Source organism: Canis lupus, chromosome 23 (assembly GCF_003254725.2).
Source record: "Canis lupus dingo isolate Sandy chromosome 23, ASM325472v2, whole genome shotgun sequence".
NCBI lineage: Eukaryota > Metazoa > Chordata > Mammalia > Carnivora > Canidae > Canis > Canis lupus.
The window spans coordinates 51,708,443-51,728,547 of NC_064265.1; the positions used below are offsets into that span (position 1 = coordinate 51,708,443).

General features: G+C 32.6%; 1 protein-coding gene across 1 annotated transcript in view; it reads left to right on the forward strand.

The window, feature by feature from the left end:
• The window catches only part of RSRC1 (arginine and serine rich coiled-coil 1), a 397,789-nt gene that overhangs the window by 134,405 nt on the left and 243,279 nt on the right, over window positions 1–20,105 (forward strand). The gene's annotated exons all lie outside the window — the stretch shown is intronic.

Sequence of the window (20,105 nt, forward strand, 5' to 3'; positions counted from 1 at the left end):
CTGCGAAGAGCGAGTGTTACTTTACTAGTATTGGTACTTCAGGGGCTGGTAGGATGGATTCCACAGAGCTAAGAGCTGAACTTTTGGAAGGGGATGCTGCTTGGCTGCTGCTGGTGGCTGGCCTCTGAGGGAGTGTGATGGGTCTGGTTCTGGGAGAAGAGAACAAGGACAATAGAAATCGGAACCAATTCTACTAAGGAGTTATTTCTCTAGAGTAAAGGGTTGTTACTGGGGCAGCCCTGATAGGAGCACTAAGTAAAACAGGGACGCCCTCCTCACTTTCTGGAATGATTCAACTTCCTTCCAACACCTCTGCCTAGCAGAACCTAACAGGGAGCTAGCTGGCAAAGGAAAAATGCCATTTACAGAGTTCTGTAATAGATACACGGCAGAGGCAACTGCTTAATAGCTAGCATAACCGTTCGTTGCCATTTTCATCCATTTATACTAAAAACTTTCCATTTCTCTTCACTGAAGTGCTAATAGTTGTTTATATCCATTGGTTCCTACTGTTGTTCAATAGATAACAAATAACTTGAATGTCTGAGATTATCAGTGAGGTCTTTCTCAATCTGTGTGCCCTAAGCCTGGTGTTATGTAAGGTTATGTATGCTTTTGCCTACATTGCTAACTTCATCATGTAACATGTGGCTCAGTGTCCTCTTTCTATAGTTCTGAGTCTTGAGTTTACTTTCCTCTGCACATTTTCACTGCAATAACCTTCTTTTTGCTCTTTTACTTTCCTTCCCTTTTCTGTACCCACCTGGAGTTTCCTCCTGGACTGGCTCATAACAGGATTGATTTGTACCGTGTGCATACTGGAACCAAAAATGATGGGTTAAAATGTGTATACTAGTAATTAAGAGCCTTTTAACATTTTGTGTAAGGGAACTTAAGATTGAAGGATATTTTCTATATACCATTGTTCTCCAGGTTTTTTTTTTTCATTATTGTGCCCCTAAGGAGAAAAATAAATTTTAAATCAATTTAATCAATTTTCACTTAATTTAATGAGCGAGAAATTAACAAAATTAAATACTAAGAAATAAGATTCCTGAGTTGAGTTGAGCTCTGGAAAGCCACAAATCATTTTAACATCTAAAAATTTGTCTGCTCTTCCCCCTCCAATTGAGAATTCAGAATATATCTATATAATATACATGCTGTATATTAAGAGATTGGGTTCCAGTACAAACTCAGTTCCTAAATACAAACTCATTTACCAAATAAGGGTCTCCTTCTCTTCCTTTCCTCCTCCCGTCCCTAAAGTAGATCAGTGGCTTTCAGACTTTTCTTATCCCTCCTTTATTCCCTGGCTTCCTCTTTCCTTTCTGTTCTTTCCTTTTTTCTCCTTTACTTGCTCCATTTTTCCCCCTTGGCTGGGGTGAGTGGATGGATTGGGATCCTTTTACTCTCTTGTCGCACATGCAAAGATAGTTTGGAAACCATTTAGTCTATGATCATGTCATATAATTCAATAAATTGAAAGGCAACTTGGAAAGCATTGGAGAGAAATATGGGCTAGGTTTCTGGACCAGGGTTCAGAAACTTTTTTCCATAAAGATCCAGATAGTAAATATTTTTTGGCTTTGTGGGCTTATAGTGTCTGTCAAAACTACTCAGCTCTGTGGTTGTAATGTGAAAAGCAGCCACAGACAATAAATAAATGAATAGGCATGTCTTCATTGCAGTAAATTCTACTTACAAAAGCAGGTAGTGGGGCCAAGTTAACGTAAGGACTATAGGTTGTTGTCTCCTGGCCTAACATGCCAAAGCCTTCTGAATAGAATAGTGTCCTTCCAAATGAGGTGCAACACTTGGTTACACCCTCCATAATTTATATAGTTTTTAGCATATGTCTATAATTTCCTAGTTTATTGAAAAATTTAACAGATGTACTACTGTATGAATCTATTATGTTGCCATTTTTAAGAGTAGCATACTTTGCATTGTATAGATACATACTAACCATTTAATAATTCTGTGTCTTCGGACATGTAAGCTGTTTTCATTTATTATTGAAATAATGGATATTCTTGTACATAAATATGGTACATATACATATATGTATAGATACATGTTCATATATAGGTACATACATGCAGAAATATTTTGTATATAAATATCTTTGTGTATATTTTTTATATTTTTGTAATTTCCTAGAAGAGAACTTGATGGGTCAAAGAATACTGGTTTTTATGAGGTTAACAAACATTGTCATTTTGTGCCTTGAGAAGGTAGTATGAATTCCCCTTTCTTCTCTCACCCCTAGCAGTGAATAAGTGTCTTTTAATATACCAAAAAATATTATTACCTTAGCCGAAAATTTATTGACTAAATCAATAATTAGTACAGTTAGTATAATATGGTACTTCTTTCCATGAACAATGGAAAATTTACTTTGTTATTTCTGAATACAATACCCTTTCTATAGGGAATTTAATGATGCTCTTTCTTAACTGTTACCAAAAGGGATAGATACTGACAGATCTAATGAAAGGATGGCTGAGCACCCAGGAAGTAAGTCTTCTGGTGCTTCAGTGAAGCCATTTCAGACCTACTTATTGTTGTGTTATAACAAAGCACAGACAGATGTTCATGCATTTGTTCATCAGCTATCCCAAGAAGCTAATTCCATTCTCAGAGCTCTATTTATATGAAGTTCAAGTAAACCATTAGGAACTGTATACTTTGTATCTGGATGGCTTTAGCTTCTTTTATTCTGAAGTTAATGGGCAGGGGTGATCCTCTCTTTTTAGATCATATGCCATGACTTTTCCCTCATAGTATCTCAATTCTGATATCACTATTGATAAAATTCCTGGAAAAAAATTATTGAGTTAACATCACCTCAGGAATGGGATGCCTAAAACACCAGGTTATAGGATTTGTCAAATTAACATCAGATGAAAACGTTTTAATACTGAAAATAGTAAAATATGGGCTTTTAAAATTATTTTTGTGTTTTCCAAATAGTTTTATAAGTTCCAGATTTCTAAATGGAGTAAATAGGGATGCCTGGGTGGCTCAGTGGTTGGGCGCCTGCCTTTGGCTCAGGTCGTGATTCTGGGATGTTCTGCCTGTGTGTCTCTGCCTCTCTCTCAACCTGTGTCTTTCATGAATGAATAAATAAATCTTTAAAAAAATAAAAAATAAATATAGTAAATAATGCTTTAGGACTATGTGGTATATGTATATATTTTTAAAGGGTAGCTTTTCTTTGCTTACTAAATGTGAAGTTTTTGTGTTTTTTTTGTTTTTGTTTTCTGCTGCTGTCAGGTTTGAAGGAGGTAAGTTCCTGGCTGGAACTGAAAGTACTGAAGAGGAATTAATATACCCAATTAAGGTTTTTTTGCAGCTCTTTATTTGACATAATTTCAAACTTACAAATACGTTCCAAGAAAAGAACTCTCATGTACACTTTATCCAGATTCACCAGTTGTTTACATTTTTACTTCATTTGCTTTATCAAATTCTCTATCTCTCAACGTGCTTTTTTCTTGAATCATTTGATAGCAAGTGGCAAGCATCAGTCCCTTTATGCCTAAATATTTTTGTATGTATTCCATAAGAATTTTTTTTTTTTTACATATCCACAGTACGGTAATAATCAATATCAAGAAATTTAACCTTGATAGAGTATCTGATCCACAGTTCATAGTCCTGGTTACATCATGTAACTTCCTATTTGCATGTTAACCACCCATTCCCTCCATCAAAGACACCCCGTCCAGCCCAGAGTCACGTACTACACTGGGTTGTCATGACAGTGTCCTTAGTTTCCTTTAACGTAGAATAGTTTCTCTGCTTTTCTTTGTCTTTCATGATCTTGACATTTTTAAAGCTGTATAGGCCACTTGTTTGATAGAATGTCCTTCAATTTGGGTTTTCTAATGTCTCCTAATAATTAGATTCAGGAATACCACAGAGGTAATGTTGTGTCCTTCTCAGCACTGTGTCAGGACTCCCAGGATGGTGGTGTGTTCCGTTATTGGTGATAGTAACTTGATCTGGCATCATGAAAAGAACTGTTATGGTGGTCAGATTTCCAAGGCACACATTCTTGCCTGGATAAATTATTTGTTATATTTTCTCTCTCTGTATTACCTGTTCCACATTTGGGGAACAAAACAAAAGAAAATTGGCTTTTTGTTTAATATTGGTGAAAAAATTAAATTAAAAAAATAATAGATTTGTATCATTCTACTTATGTCAGTTTCAGAGGCGTTCATTTAAACTTGGATTTGTTTGAGATTCCTTATAGTTTGTTTATAGACTGTATTGGTAGATGATACTGCATTTTGTAACTTACCTGAGGAGTTGTTAAGATGTGGAATTTTAATCTTTTTAGTTTCATTTTTTTTTTAAGAGATTCAGGTTTTTTTTTTTTTTTTTTTTTTTTTATGATAGTCACACAGAGAGAGAGAGAGAGAGAGAGAGAGAGAGAGGCAGGCAGAGACATAGGCAGAGGGAGAAGCAGGCTCCATGCACCGGGAGCCCGACGAATTCGATCCCGGGTCTCCAGGATCGCGCCCTGGGCCAAAGGCAGGCGCCAAACCGCTGCGCCACCCAGGGATCCCCTAGTTTCATGTTTTAATGCTTTCTTCCTCTTCTCATGTAGTGCTGAGCCCTGTTTGTATTCACATTTGTATATTATCCCCATTGTTTCTAGCCCCGTACCAAATCACATCTGGAATATGCCATTATTTATACACTCTTCTTACATTAATTTTAACTTCTAAATGAAACAAATACAAAAGCATGATCTTCCATAAATACATGGTTTTAAGAATTTTATTTTAAGGTGAGAAAGGCTGTCGCAAGTCCTTTACTATGCTTTCAGAGAATCCATTTCTGAAAGATTAAAATGTATCCTTTTCAAGTCCTTGACATAAGAGAATTCCAACCTCCATTAGCAATCTATTCAAGTACTTAACACATTCTAGAAATGCTTTTCTATAGTTGACCTCAATCTGTTATCCTGTTTCTTGTTTATTTGTAATAAAGACGAAGAATAATTAGTTATTCTTATCTAGAAATGGCTTTGAAAATATTAAATCTCACATCCTGAGTAAATTACTTGCTTTCAAAGATACCATTTTCTAGTTTTCTGATCAGATGTGTGTACCTAACCTGTGGCCATCATGCCACTCTTTAGTTAGAAATCTAGAATTGGATAAGGACCATAGACCTTTTATTTATTGTCCTCAACATTAATGTTATTAAATTTACAGTATGCTGCATGGTTTTTAATCCAAACAAAAAACCAATAATGCATTATTTCTTTTGAGTAGGAATATTATTGAGATATGCTGACAATATTGGAGTTTTGTATAAAGTTGAGCTGCAGAAGAAAGTTTGAAAATCAATAGTTTTATATGTTATAATTTAGTTTTTCACTTTACATTTCTCAAATTATTCAAGGGTCTAGTTCTTTATTGTACTTTTAATAAAGAGTTGCTAGTAACCTCAAGCACATAAAAAGTTCCAAGTGAAAGAACAAAGAAAACTAAAAAATAGTAAAATAACACGCAGAAAGATGGATTAAAATAAGACCAGAAGAGTGAAGTTGTTTTTTTACTTATTCACTAAAATGTCATTTGTCGTTACTTTCCCTTTTAATATTTTTGAGTTTTAGCACTGATGGTTTAACTGTATATAAATAGAGAGGTAATTGAAAACAAATGTCTATATGTTTTTGTTTACTATACTTTGGCGTTATGCAATTTTACCAGCATATGTTTACTAAATTATTAAAATATTTTAGTCTAAAATCTATAGTAGATATGTATGACTTATGTTTACTTTTGGAAGCTGTAATATTTTATATATATATATATATATTTAAAGATCAGAAGTGGATTAGAGAAACAAAATCATAACAAATTCAAATTTTAACGTTCAGTTTAAATAAATGAAGGTTAATAAATTTAATCATATCTAGTAAAGTATTCCCATATCTTTTGACAATTGATTTCATTTTTTTCTTATCAAGTCCATTTTACATAAATGAATAAATATATGGGATACTATAAGAAGAGCATGTTTGTTAAAATCAGATGTTTAAAATGAAATTATTGACTGCAAATGTGTAAAAAAATAAATATATACACATAGCATGGGTACATATGTATAGAGAGAGAGAGAGGGAGAGAAGCTTTAGGTTTCTCTATCTAACAATGGTGCTCTGGAGACACATTTAGAAGTGAATTATGACTTGGATTTCAAGGCCTGCCCAATATCCTGAGTTGGTATTCAACTTTAAGAATGAAGTCATGTTTCAGCTTATGTCCGGAGAACAAGGCACACAGTTTTAGATAATCTTTTACTGCTCAGCCTGGTTGGCAATCACTAAATTAAACTGTCATGATGCAGTTTGGTTAAATGATCCACTGATAACCAAGTAATCACAGCACTCTATCTCCATGAAAATCTGGGTTCACTAACTCATGGTTATGTGCAGAAATAATGTTTATATGACAAATTTTTTGCTACCAGTGGATATATTTAAAATGTTTAGTTGTTCTTGGACTGACATTTGATGAATTTTGGGTCTGGTACCTCAGTTGGCTGCTTTAAAGGCAACAATGTTGGTTAACTGAATGAATAATATAAAACAATTCAATATAAAAGATTGTGGCTTTCTCATTCTTTTTCTTTTAGCACACTGATTATGACCTTAAAAAAAAGACGCCTACTGACTCTTGCAAGTGGAAAGGAAAAGATATGAAATCCTTTTCAACATTTCCTTATCTTACTACTTCCGCTGTGATTTTATCATCATCAGAGTAGATGCAGATATTCCCCCCCCAAATTTTTTCTTATCAGTGGGCCCAGCTTCCTATATTGTCCTCAAGTTAGCTTAAACTTACAAGGAACTGTCAGTTTGGTGTCTTTGCAACTACTCTTTATTATTTTCTTGTGACCACAGTTCTCTTATTAATAATGGGTTTGAAGTGATGACCGAAATTTCAAAAACTGTTACAAGAGTAAAGAAAAACATTTGGAATCTACAGAGTTAGTGAAATAACTCTTGATCATCTAAATTTATAATACAAGAACTCATGTAGTAGCATGGTGAAAAGTTTCCTGTTTTATATTTAAGAGCATTTTAATTGAATCTTAATGCATTTAAGTTTCTGCAAACCATTAATTTTGGCATTCTTTTCATGATAAATGCTATGTGTTTAGAAAAATCAATATTAAAATTTAGCTTCAAAGAATTCATGAAGAGAAACATAATGAAATCTTGATATATTATATACAAAAGACAAATCCCTGATCATTTCTTTTTATGCAAATGAATTTGATTTAGACATAATTCCCCAACATCACCATGAATTTCCATCTGTGTAACCCTGATGTTCTTAAGCAGTCTGCAGTTACCTCATGCTCTGGGCTATATTCACTGGGCATGTATGGAAACTGTGACTATCTTAACACTTTAGATGATGATATGAATAACAATTGTTTGTTGATTTTATTCTCTATCTCCCTGGATAACCTGCTGTCTGCAAAGGCTGAATAAGTGGCAGATAGCTTTTGTCATCCCTTATCCAAGCTGTACACTTGTAAGGAAGAGCAGGGATAATCGCCTCAATCTAATTAGGGGTTAAAAGAGGCCATGACTGTGATGTGGCAGTGAGACACCTTACTGTAGCAATCCTGTTTGCATTAGAAAAATAAGGTTGTCATATTGATTATTCAAATTGGCTTATATTGGCCAAGGCTCAATGGCTTGTATTGCAGCTGAAGCAGTTGAAGATCCCAGCTATTCACAGAAGACCTATGCTATAGCATATATTGTATTGTGGCTTGTTTGCTAATTTGGGGTTTTGAGAATGAAGACAGAGTATGATCAGGCGATTTAAAGGTTAAACTGACCATCAGAAACTGAAATTTAGCGTCCACCTTGTGATAGCAATGATTATGTAAATTCTGAATAAGTGAAGATCTAGTGACATTTCAGGTCTCTAACTGAAGGTATTATATATAAATATAAAAGCATTATTTAGAGCTGTTTTAGTCTGTTGATGATGCATATTTTGGAAAAATATACAGCGTATTTAGTCAAAAGGATGCAGCTTGTGTTTTCCTGTTTCCATTTTTACTTCTTGTCAACCTGTTCTGTTTTGCTTCACTTGAGGATTCTGGACTTCGGGTATGTTATTAAGACAGAAATTGTGGAAAATAGAGATAAACTTGAAAATTTCTTGTACAAACCTTTAATCACTGTTTCTCAAATGTCCTAGTTAACATAAGTCCTGCTAAGTTGCTATACACGGATGGCCTATATTTTGATATACATATCAAATATCTGTAGACATTGGATACTTTTTAATGAAAGCTCCATTAGAGAACCAATTTTTAAAATGAAGAGTTAGTATAATAGTTCCCTGTAGTAGTAGTCAGTTGATTTGCTTTCTGCTTTCTCTTATCGTAAGGATTCATGGGAATTATATTCAACATATTTCAACCAGAGTTGAAAAGTTACTTTGTTGTTTTTTTATGCTCAAATTGTAGCAAGTTTATTCATCAGTATGAATCCCTTCAAATTGGCTCCTATGTCCTACACACATGACCCTGTTAGTTTTATTTTTTTTAATTTATTTTTATTTTTTTTCCCTGTTAGTTTTAAAATATTTTTTTATATTTGTTTCAGTCTCAGACTGAAATTTTTTGTTTTAGAGCCAGGAATTAACCATATACCCAAATAACCTTGGCTCCTTTTAGTCAAGAATGATATTTAGAAATCAAAATATGATGCTACAAGGATAGCATTTCTTTAGGTCAGTGGACAGAACTAGAGAATAAATATACTGTTTCCTTGAATCTAAGATGTCATCAATTGTAATTTTATGTACTACTAAGAAAAAAAACCACTGCCATTAATTTTAAGATATCGTCTAATGCAAATGTATCCTCATTACAAATATATTAAAATAATATTCAAAATGGACATCTTAAAATCAATAAAATATGGTACACTAAATCATGAATTCATACTATTTTAAATTGAAATTATCACAGAATCTTAACTTAAGGTTTATACATATATCTTTTTCTTTTTCAGTGAATGTTCCTAATAACATTAGCAAAATTATTTGCTTTATTTTTTTTTTAAGATTTTATTTATTTATTCCTGAGAGACAGGCAGAGACATAGATGTGGGGGCAGGGGGGAAGCAGGCTCCCTGGGGTGGGGGAGGACTGTTGATGCGAGACTCATCCCAGGAGCAGGCCTTGAGCCACCCAGGCGTCCCACTTACTACTGGTCATTTGTACATTTTCCCTTGTATTTATTCAAGTATTTTATCTGTTTCTTAAAAAAGATTGTTTTTGTTACTGTTGTTGAAATTTCTTATATATTTTGTGTTCAGTTCCTTTATTAGACATGTGTTGTGAATATTTCCTCCTATGGATTGTTAATTTCTTAATGTTTTTATATAAATCGTAGTTTTGTAATTTAAAATCTTGTAGGTATTTTATTCTTTTATGCTTACTGCTTCCTGCTTGGACCTTTTTTCTTACATGTAAAAGAATCCGTTTGTCAAGTTCTACAAAAACACTTGTTAGTACTTCAGTTGGAATTGCATTGAATCTGTAGATCTGGTGAGAACACGTATCCACAAGATATTATATTTTACCATCCATGGACATAGTATACCTCTTTATTCACTTAGTATTTTTAAAATATCTCAAAAAAAAATAGGTCTTACAAGTATTGTAGAATTTATGTCTGTCTACTTTGTATGTTTATTGTATTAATTGCCAGTATCTTTGTCCTGTTTGGGATTTGAATGGGAATTCTGCTAATATTTATAGAATAAGAGAATGAGAATGTAATGAGAATAATTTTCTTTTTGGTTTTTGGTAGATATCATTTCCTATTTGACAAGATTTCCTTCTATTCCTTATTGGATAAGCTTTTTTAGAAATCATTTATATACTTTTTATCAAAATCTTTTGCACATTAATTGAAATCATTTTACAGTTTTCCTCTTTTAATCTAGGAATGTGTGACTAATAACTGATTTTCTATTATTAATCTGTCCTTGCAGACCTGAGATGAACTCAACTTACTCATTGTATATTATTTTTTTGTATATATTGCTGGATTCATTTGGTTTGTTTGTTTATTAATATTTTTTATCTTCCTGGGTGAGATTTGCATGTAATTGTTCTTTCCTTCTCCAAGTTTAATATCAAGGTTATACTAGCATTGTCAATGTAATGGAGAACTCTAGTATGGGATATTGATAGTGGGGCAGGTTATGTATGTGTAGGAGCAGGAGACATATGGGAAAACTTTGTGCCTTCCCTCAATTTTGCTATGACCCTAAACCTGCTCTAAAATTAAAGTCTATTAAAAAATGTGATGGTGAATGGTTCATCAGTTTCTATTCTTAGTATGATTTATAGGATTGAAATGATATATTCCTTGAATATTTGGTAGAACTAGCCTATAATACAATTTAGTATTATCATTGTGAGGGGTTTTAAACTATTCAGATTATTTTTTTTTTCATTTTTCTCTATTTAATCTTAAATCAGTTTCTGTAAGATTTTTTTCCTAGAAATTTGTCTGACAAATTCATTTTACCTGAGTTACAAATTTATTGACATGATACTCTCTTACTGACTTTTAATTTCCATTGCATTGGTAAGTAACTTTATTTCCTCTGCTTTTGAAAATATTAATACTGTTTATTGTCTCCCATTCACTTTTCATTTCCTCTTTACTGTCTTTATGAAAAAGGAACAAAAAGATAAATGTTCATGTCTTCTTTGAAGATGATATTTTTATTTAAGTAATGTTACTGTCATTAGTGATGAGGAGTGAGAAATGAATAAGGAATGATTTCTTTCTTTTTACACCTTCCTGGGTATTCTACTTGATGGTGAGAGTTTTAAGTAAAAAGTAAAAATGCTAAGGGGATTAGTTCTTTAAGGACAAGACCTCTTTGATTGTATGTTCCCATCTAGTTGTTACTGATTTTATTTTTTGGTCAGTATCATTGTATAGAAACTGCCAAATGTGATTAATAAAAGTTTATTAGGCTTAAGTTTATCACACTTGGTGCATTTGGGCCTTTTGTGAAATACATGATGGAATATATAGGATCATAGTGGTTGGTGAGAAAAAAATAGGGATACTCTTAACAGTGTACAAGACCACCCATTCAACAAAGAAATTTCCCCATAAAAAATGCCAGTAATACTTCATTAAGAAAAATCAAGAAAGTAAACTACTTTTGCTAACATTGCAGAGCCCAAAATGCTAGAGGACTAATTAAAAACCAACATGATATACACTTATACAATATAGTGAATTATTCCATCACCATAACTGTTTTCACTTCCCCTTATGTAGTCCATTTTCCCCTCTACCTCAGCCTTAGATGACTGCTAATAATTATTCACTATAAAGTAGTTTATATTTTCTAAAATTTTATATAAGTAGAATCACAGTATACATTATGTACTCTTTTGTGTTTGGCTTTTTTCACTCAACATTATGATTTTGTGATTTATCCATGATGTTGCATCTGTTTCAGCAGTTAGCTCCTTTTGAATGAAGAGTAATGTACTTTTGTATAAATAGATCACATTTTGTTTTTACTGTCATCTGTTAATAGATATTTGAGTTGTTTTCTGCTTGGGATGTAACTAAAGCTGTTATGAGCATTCATACAATCTTCTTCAGGTGAATCTGTGTTTTCTTTACTTGGAAAGTGAACAACTGGCTTGTTTGGAAGGTTTAGATTTAACTTGTAAGAACCTGCCAGATGGTTTTCTGAAGGGGTTGTATTATTTTACATTTATATGAGTGGTATATGAGATTTGAAGTTTCTCCAGATCCTTACCAACAATTGGTATTGCTGTTCTTTTTAATTTTAGCCTTTGTAATGGATTTGTAGATGCATGCTGCTGTGGTTTTAATTTTCATTTCCCTGATATTAAATAATGTTGAGTATCTTATCTTTCTTTATTGGCCATTGTGTGTCTACTTTTGTGTTGAGTCTGGTCAAATTTTTCTTCTGTTTTTAAAGTTTTACTGAAGTATAATTAATGTTTGGTAAACTACACATATTTTATGTATCCAACTTGATATTTTTCGATTTATGTATATACCTGCGATACCATCACCACGATCAAGATAGCGAACCTGTCCTTCCTAACCAAAGGCTTAGTCAGGCTCCATTATAATACTTCTTCCCTCTCTCCTTGCTCTTTCCCCACAAGCATCTGTTTAGTATAATTGTAGATGAGTTTATATTTTCTAGAACTTTATATAAATGTAATAATACGGTATGTATTCTTTTTGCCTGATTTCTTTCAGCAAATTATTCTAATACTGCATCTACATTGTTGCATATATTTTTCTTTATTGCTGAATAGTATGCCATTGTATGTTTATGAAACAGTTTGTTATCCCAGTTACCTATTACTGGAAATTTATGTTGTTTTCAAGTTTTGACTATTATAAAACAACTTGCTATGAAAATTTGTGTTCAGGATGGACATACTTTTCTTTTTGGCAGTAGAAAGGCTGGATCATATGGTAGGTTTATGCTTAACTTAATTGCCAGACTGTTTCCTATGTGGTTGTACCATTATACCATGTTGCCAGCAGTGTGTTAGTGTACCAGTTATTCCTAATCAATACCGCCTTATGTTACTCTTTTATTTTAGACATTCTGATAGATGTGAAGTGGCTCATTATGGCTTTAATATTCATTTTCCTGATAACTGATGGTGTTGAGGATGTTTTCAATGTTATTTGCCACCTATATGTATTTCTTAGTGAAATATCTGTCTATATCCTTTGATTATTTTTGTGTTGTATTGTTTCCTTATTATTAAATTTGGAGAGTTTTTATATGTTCTAGATACAGGTACTGTATCAGATGTATGCTGTAGCTTTTCTTTCATTCACTAAGAGTGGCTTTTGAAGACAAAAGTCTTTAATCTTTTAAATAAGTGTGGAGGGGAAGGGCAGAGGGAGAGGGAGAGAAAGTCTTAAGCAGACTGTGCTGAGTGCGGAGCCCCAGGTGGGCCTTCATCTCATGACCCTGACTGAGATCATGACCTGAGCCAAAACCAAGAGTCAGATACTTAACCAACTGTACCACCCAGTCTTCCCCAAAAGTGTTTGATTTTGGTGAAGTATTGTTTATTAATTTATTCTTTCATAGCCATGCCTTTGGTACTGTAAATTATATATATGTATATAATAAAGATTTTATATATATATATATATATATATATATATATATATATATATGTATTTCTAAAAAAAAAAACTGTCAGCAAACTAGGACTAGAAGGATGTTTCCTCAACCTGACAAGAGACATTTACCAAAATCCACCAGCTAACATCACACAAATTGGCATTTGTGTGATGCCAATCGTACTGTTTGTAATGAAGACAGTTTTATTTCTTTCCAATCTGGATGTCATTTATTTCTTTTCTTGCCTGACTGCTCAGACTAGAACCTCCAAAAAACAACATTGAATAGAAGTGGAAAGTTTGGATATCCGTGTCTTTGTCCTGATATTAGTCAGATAGTAATCTTTTTCGCCAATTTGTGTGATGTTAGCTGGTGGATTTTGGTAAATTCCTCTTGTCAGGTTGAGGAAACATCCTTCTAGTCCTAGTTTGCTGACAGTGTTTTTTCTTTCTTTCTTTTTTTTTTTTTTTAGACATACGTGTTGGGTTTTGTAAAATGCTTTGTGACTGTTGAGATGATCTTTTCTCTCTTATTTAATTGTTAATGTGGTGAATTACATTGATTTTCAAATGTAAAACATTTTTGTATTTCTTGTAGAAAATTCCACTTGGTTATGGTCTGTTATCCTTTCTATATATATTGTGCACTTAATATGCTAAAATTATATTTAGAATTTTTACATTTGTTTTCATGAAGCATGTTGGTCTGCAGTTTTATTTTCTCATAATACCCTTGACTATATTTGGCATCAGGGTAATGCTGGCCTCAGAGAATTACTTGGGAAGTATTATTTCTTAATTCTCTGGAAGAGTTTGTGTAGAATTGGTATTCTTTCCTTCTTAAATGTTTGATTAAATTCAGTAGTGAAAAAATTTAGCCTGGATTTTTCTTTACAGAAAGGTTTTTAACTAAAAATTGAATTTCTTTAATGGAGAAATCAGTAAACAAATTAGAGAAATACTGTTATTCAGGTTCTCTGTTTCTTCTTGAGTGCTGTGATAGTTTTGTCTTTCAAGGAATTAGTTCATTTCACCTAAGGTGTTTAATGTATAGACATAAAGCTGTTCATATTCCCTTACTTTATCCTTTTAGTAACTGTAGAATCTAAACTGATGATACTTCTTTTATTCCTGATGTTGATAATTTGTTTCTTATTTCTTTTTTTCTCATCAGTCTGGCTAGAGCTTTATCAGTTTTATTGATTTTCCTCAGAGAACCAGCTCTTAGGTTCATTAATTTCCTCTGTAGTTTTTCTGTTTTCTATTTCATTGCTTTCCATGTTGGGCTATATTATTTCCATTTTCCTGCTTTTGTTGGGCTTAATTTGTTCCTTTTTTTTTTTTTTAAGTTTTTAAGTTATAAGCTGAGGCCATTGCTTTAAGACCCTTCATTTTTTCTCATAGAAGCACTTAGTACTATGTATCTTCTTTAGGAGCATGCATAGATTCTGATATGTTGTGTCTTCATTTTTATTCAATTCAAATAATTTCTAATTTCACTTTGATTTATTCTTTCAGGTTTTTTAAAACGGTGGTATTTTTCAAATACTTTAGGATTTTCTAGATATCTTTTTGTAACTCATTTCTCATTTACTTTCATTGCCCCAAAGAGCATACTTTGTATGATTTGAATCCTTTTAAATTTATCGAGATGTTTGATGGCCCAGAATATGTACTATTTTAATGAATATTTTGAAAGCTGTATATTTTGCTTATTCTTCTATTGGGTGTTCTGTAAATGTCAATTGGGTCAAGTTGATTCATAGTGTAGTCAGTTCTCTTATGTCCTTGCTGATTTTCTACTTGTATTATCATATATTAAGAGAAAAGAATTGAAATTTCCAACCATTATTCTGGATTTATCTGGAAATTTTTGCAATCCTGTCAATATTTTCAAGCTTTATTCTGGGTTGCAGTTAAGTTCCTTGGAGATAAGTTTGGTCCTCTTAGATCTTGCTATATTATGGTATGGTAGTTCCGTCTAGAGTAGTACTCAGTCTAGTGCTAACTATTCTTACAACTGAAGTATGAACTTTATGAATATTCTCACAAGTGCCTTGTGAGCTATGAGTTTTCCCTGTCTGGCTTGTTAGAATGGCGTTCTTTCCCACTTTGTGTGAGCACCAGGTTCTGATCTCTAGTTCTCTGGGATGCTTTGGGATGGTATTTTCTTTTGTCTGTTTTTTTTTTTTTTTTTTTAAACATTTTATTCTTTTGCCTGTTGTACTTTATTTGCAGGCATGCACTATTAGGTACTTTGCTGACTACACAAAGAGGGGGATCTCAGTTGATTTTCACAGTTCTGTCTCTGCCACTGTCTCCTCCCTTGAATTCTATCCTATGAATTCTAGTTGCCTTAGTGTCCATGGAATATCAGCTCTGACTCCAAATCCGGACATTGCTAGGGTCCACCTGGGTTCTCCCACCCTGTGCTGTGATCTGTAGTGATTAGCCTCCATTTGTTTGTGTCCTATAACTCAGGAGTCACAGTGTCTTAAAGACCATTTTTAAAAAGCATTTTGGTTATGTTGTTTTTGTGATTGTTTCAGAGAGAAGCATAGAGTGTATTCCCTTTTATTCTTAGAATCTTTTGCCCATTTTGAATTTTATTCTAAACTATGTTTTTTGATGAGTAAAGGCTATTAATTTTGATAAAGTCTAATTTATTAATTTTTCAATCTTGATGTTTGCTTAAACTTCATCTGCCTCAAGGTCACAAGATTTTCTTCTAGTAATTTTATATAAGCTGAACTTTTACATTTATATCCATGATTTATTTTGACTTTTTTTTTTTTTTTTTTTTTGGCTTCCCATGCAGATAGCCAATTACTCTAGGACCAACTGGCCTACCTACCTTCCTCCCTCCCTGCCTTCCTCTTTTCCTCCTTTCCTTCCTTCCTTCCATTTTATTTTATTTTATTTTATTTATTTATTTTATTTTATTTTTTTTATTTTATTTTATTTTATTTTATTTTTATTTTTATTTTTATTTTTATTTTTATTTTTTTTTGTTTCTTTCTTCCAGGATATTATTTAATTCATGTTAGTTAGCATATAATGTAGTATTAGTTTCAGGAGTAGAATTTGGTAATGCATCACTTACGCATAATCCAGTGTTCATCACAGGGGCCCTCCTTAATCCCCCTCACCCATTTAGCCCATCCCCCCAACCCACTTCTCCTCTAACAACCCTGTTTGTTCTCTGTAGTCAAGTGTCTCTTATGGTTTGCCTCCCTCTCTTTTATCTTTCTTCTCCTTCCCTTCCCCTATGTTGATCTGTTTTGTTTCTTAAATCCCACATAGGAGTGAAATCATATGGTATTTGTCTTTCTCGGACTGACCTATTTCCCTTAGCATAATATACTCTATTCCATCCATGTCTTACAAATGGCAAGATTTCATTCTTCTTGATGGCTGAGTAATAATCCATTTTGTATATGTGTATGTGTATTTTTTTATCATTCATCAGTTGATGGGCATTTGGGCTCTTTGCATAATTTGGCTATTGTTGATAGTGTTGCTATAAATACTGGGATGCATGTGCCCCTTTGAATCAGTATTTTTGTATCCTTTGGATAAATACCTAGAAGTGTAATTACTAGATTGTAGGGTAGTTCTATTTTTAACTTTCTGATGAACCTTCATACTATTCTCCAGAGTAGCTGCACCAGTTTGCATTCCCACCAACAGTGCAAGAGAGCTCCCCCTTTTCTGCAACCTACCCAACATCTTTTCCTAAGTTGTTAATTTCAGCCATTCTGACAGGTGTAGGGTGATATCCCATTGGGGTTTTGATTTGTATTTCCCTGATGATGAGTGATGTAGAGCATTTTTTCATGTGTAGGACTTTCTTTCTTCATTGAATTCCACTGATACCATATTACTGTAGCAAAAATCCACTTATAAAAAATGGATCCTTTACTGATCTCTGCATTTTCTCTTACTAATATCTACTTATTATCAATATATAACCATTATGGTATGATTACTGTGCCATTAAGCAAATGATTTTCACAGTTGATTTATCAAAATTTACAGCTTTTGTTTTTTAAAAAACACAAAGCTCATTTCTCTGTACTTAATTTTTTTCTATTTCATCATTGCTCTCATTTTTTTTCTGCTTTCTATTCACTTTAGGTTTAGTTTGATCTTATTTTTCTAGCTTAAGGAGGAAATTTTGATCACTAAAACTAGATCTCTTTCTAATAACATTTAAGACTTTATCTGTTAGCACTGTTTTTAATTAGATATTTTGGTCTTTTATAGATGTTTCATTGATGTTTTGTTGTATTCAGAAAGTATACTTCATAAGACAGTCTTTTGAATCTTTTGAGATTTATTTTCCTATAGTTGATCAGATAACAATGAGTATATTGTACTTGTTGGGTATATTGCTATATAAATATCAATTGGATTAATGTGGTGGTACTATTGTTCAGGTCTTCTATGAGTATTAATTTTTTTCCTTGTTAAATTGACATATGTCAGTTTTTGCACTTAAGATTCTGAATTTATCTTTTTCCTTTTAATGTACTAACCTTTTGGGATCCCTGGGTGGCGCAGCGGTTTGGCGCCTGCCTTTGGCCCAGGGCGCGATCCTGGGGACTCGGGATCGAATCCCACATCGGGCTCCCTGCATGGAGCCCGCTTCTCCCTCTGCCTGTGTCTCTGCCTCTCTCTCTCTCTCTCTCTGTGACTATCATGAATAAATAAATAAAATCTAAAAAAAAAAAAAAATGTACTAACCTTTTTATCATTATGATCTGTCCTTTTTTCGTCTGTAGTAGTGCTTATTTCCCTGAAGTCTGTTTTGAATATTAACCTTTCTTTTCTAGCTTTTTTATTCTTACAAGTTGCATAGTACAGTTTTTTTTTTCCTTAATTTTTCCATTCAGTCTGTTCCTTATATTAAATTTTTAGTTCTTTTAGACAGCCTATGTCTGGGTCTTTTTTAAAAAATACATTCATTCTGACTGTACCTTTTATTTGAATGGTTTAGTCTATTATTATCTAATGTAATTTTTGATATGGTTGTATTTATCTCTTGTTTTCCTTGTGACATTTTTTCTTTCTTTTCTTTTCTTTTCTTTTCTTTTCTTTTCTTTTCTTTTCTTTTCTTTTCTTCTTTCTTTCTCTCCCTCTCTTCCTCTCTCTCTTTCTTTCTCTTTTTCTTTTTCTTTTCTTTTCTTTTCTTTTCTTTTCTTTTCTTTTCTTTTCTTTTCTTTTCTTTTCTTTTCTTTCTTTTCTTCTTTTCTCTTTTCTTTCTTCTCTCCCCCGCCCCCCACACCAACCTCTCTCTGGTGACCACCAGTTTGTTCTCTTTATTTAAGAGTATGTTTTTTGGTTTGTTTCTTTTTTGCTTTGTTTATTTGTTTTGTGTCTTAAATTCTGTATATGAGTGAAGTCATACAGTATTTGTCTCTGTCTTACTTTACTTAGCATTATACTCTTTAGGTTCATCTGTGTTATTACAAATAGCAAGATCTTTTTATGGCTGTGTAATATTCTCTTGTACATATGTATATATGCATATTCACACATACACACACCACATCTTCTTTATCCACTCATTTATTGTTAACACTGGGTTGCTTCCATATCTTGGTTATTATAAATCATGCTAGAATAAACATAGGGATATATCAGTCTTCTCAAGTTAGTTTCCTTGCCTTCTTTTTTCTTATTACTCAAATAAGTTTTAGTATTTAATTTAAATTTCTTTATTGTTTTGAAACCTGTTGTTTTCCTTGTATTCATTTTAGTTGTTACACTAGACATTACATCTTTAACTTGTCCCATTAAAGCACATTTTTCAGTTATTCTATTGTACTTTAACTTATTCTGCTTACTCAAGGAAATAGTATATTTATTTGATCTTCAGTTTTGATTGATAGTTTTCCTCTGTATATAATTCTTGGCTGACAAGTTTTTCTTTCATTTCAATTGGTGTTCCAGTGTCTTCTGGCTTTCATAGTTTCTGATGTAAAGTTAGCCATAGTCTTCTAATCATTCCTTTGTATAATTTATTTTTGTTCTCTGACCTCTTTACTGTTTTCTCTTTATCTTTGGCTTTTAGTAGTTTTACTATCAGGCATGTGGGAGTATTGTTTTGTATTTATTTCACTTGTTTAATGAGCTTTTTTTCACCATATTGGGGAACTTTTTTGGGTATTTATTTTTTAAAATAATGTTCATTTCTTCCTTTCTTCCTGGTATTCCACTTATATACTGGACCACTTACTTTTGTCCCACAGATCCCTTGAGGTCCTGTTCATTTTCATTATTTTTTTTTCTCATTGTACTCCAGATTGGATAACTTTATGTTAATGTGTCATAAAGCTCACTGATCTTTGTTTTGCTGTTTTCTTTCTTATTTTGATCCCATTTAGTGATTTTTAAAATTTCAATATGTTAAGCTTTAGAATTTGATTTAAAAAAATAGTTTCCATACCTCTACCGAGATTTCCTATCTCTTCATTCATTGACAGTATTTTTTCTTCAATATTTGAACAATTTGTGATAGTTGTCAAGAAATCTCTGCCTGCTAAAACTAATCTCTGGTTTACTCATAGTTTCTGTTCACTTTTTTTTTAATATGTCCACACCTTATTGTTTATTTGCATGTTTAGTATTTTTTGAAATTTTATTTAAATTCAATTTGTCAGCATATAGTATAACGCCCAGTGCTCATGTGTAGTATTTTTTTACTTAAAAATTGAACATTGTAACCACTCTAGATTCAGTTGTGTTCTTGTAGGGGAGTATTGTTTTATTTTCTGTTGTTTTGTTTTTGTCCTTCTTTTATCTTAAACTGCAAACTTCCTTACTTTCACTGTAGGCAGTATCTGATACCTCTATATACTGTTATCTTT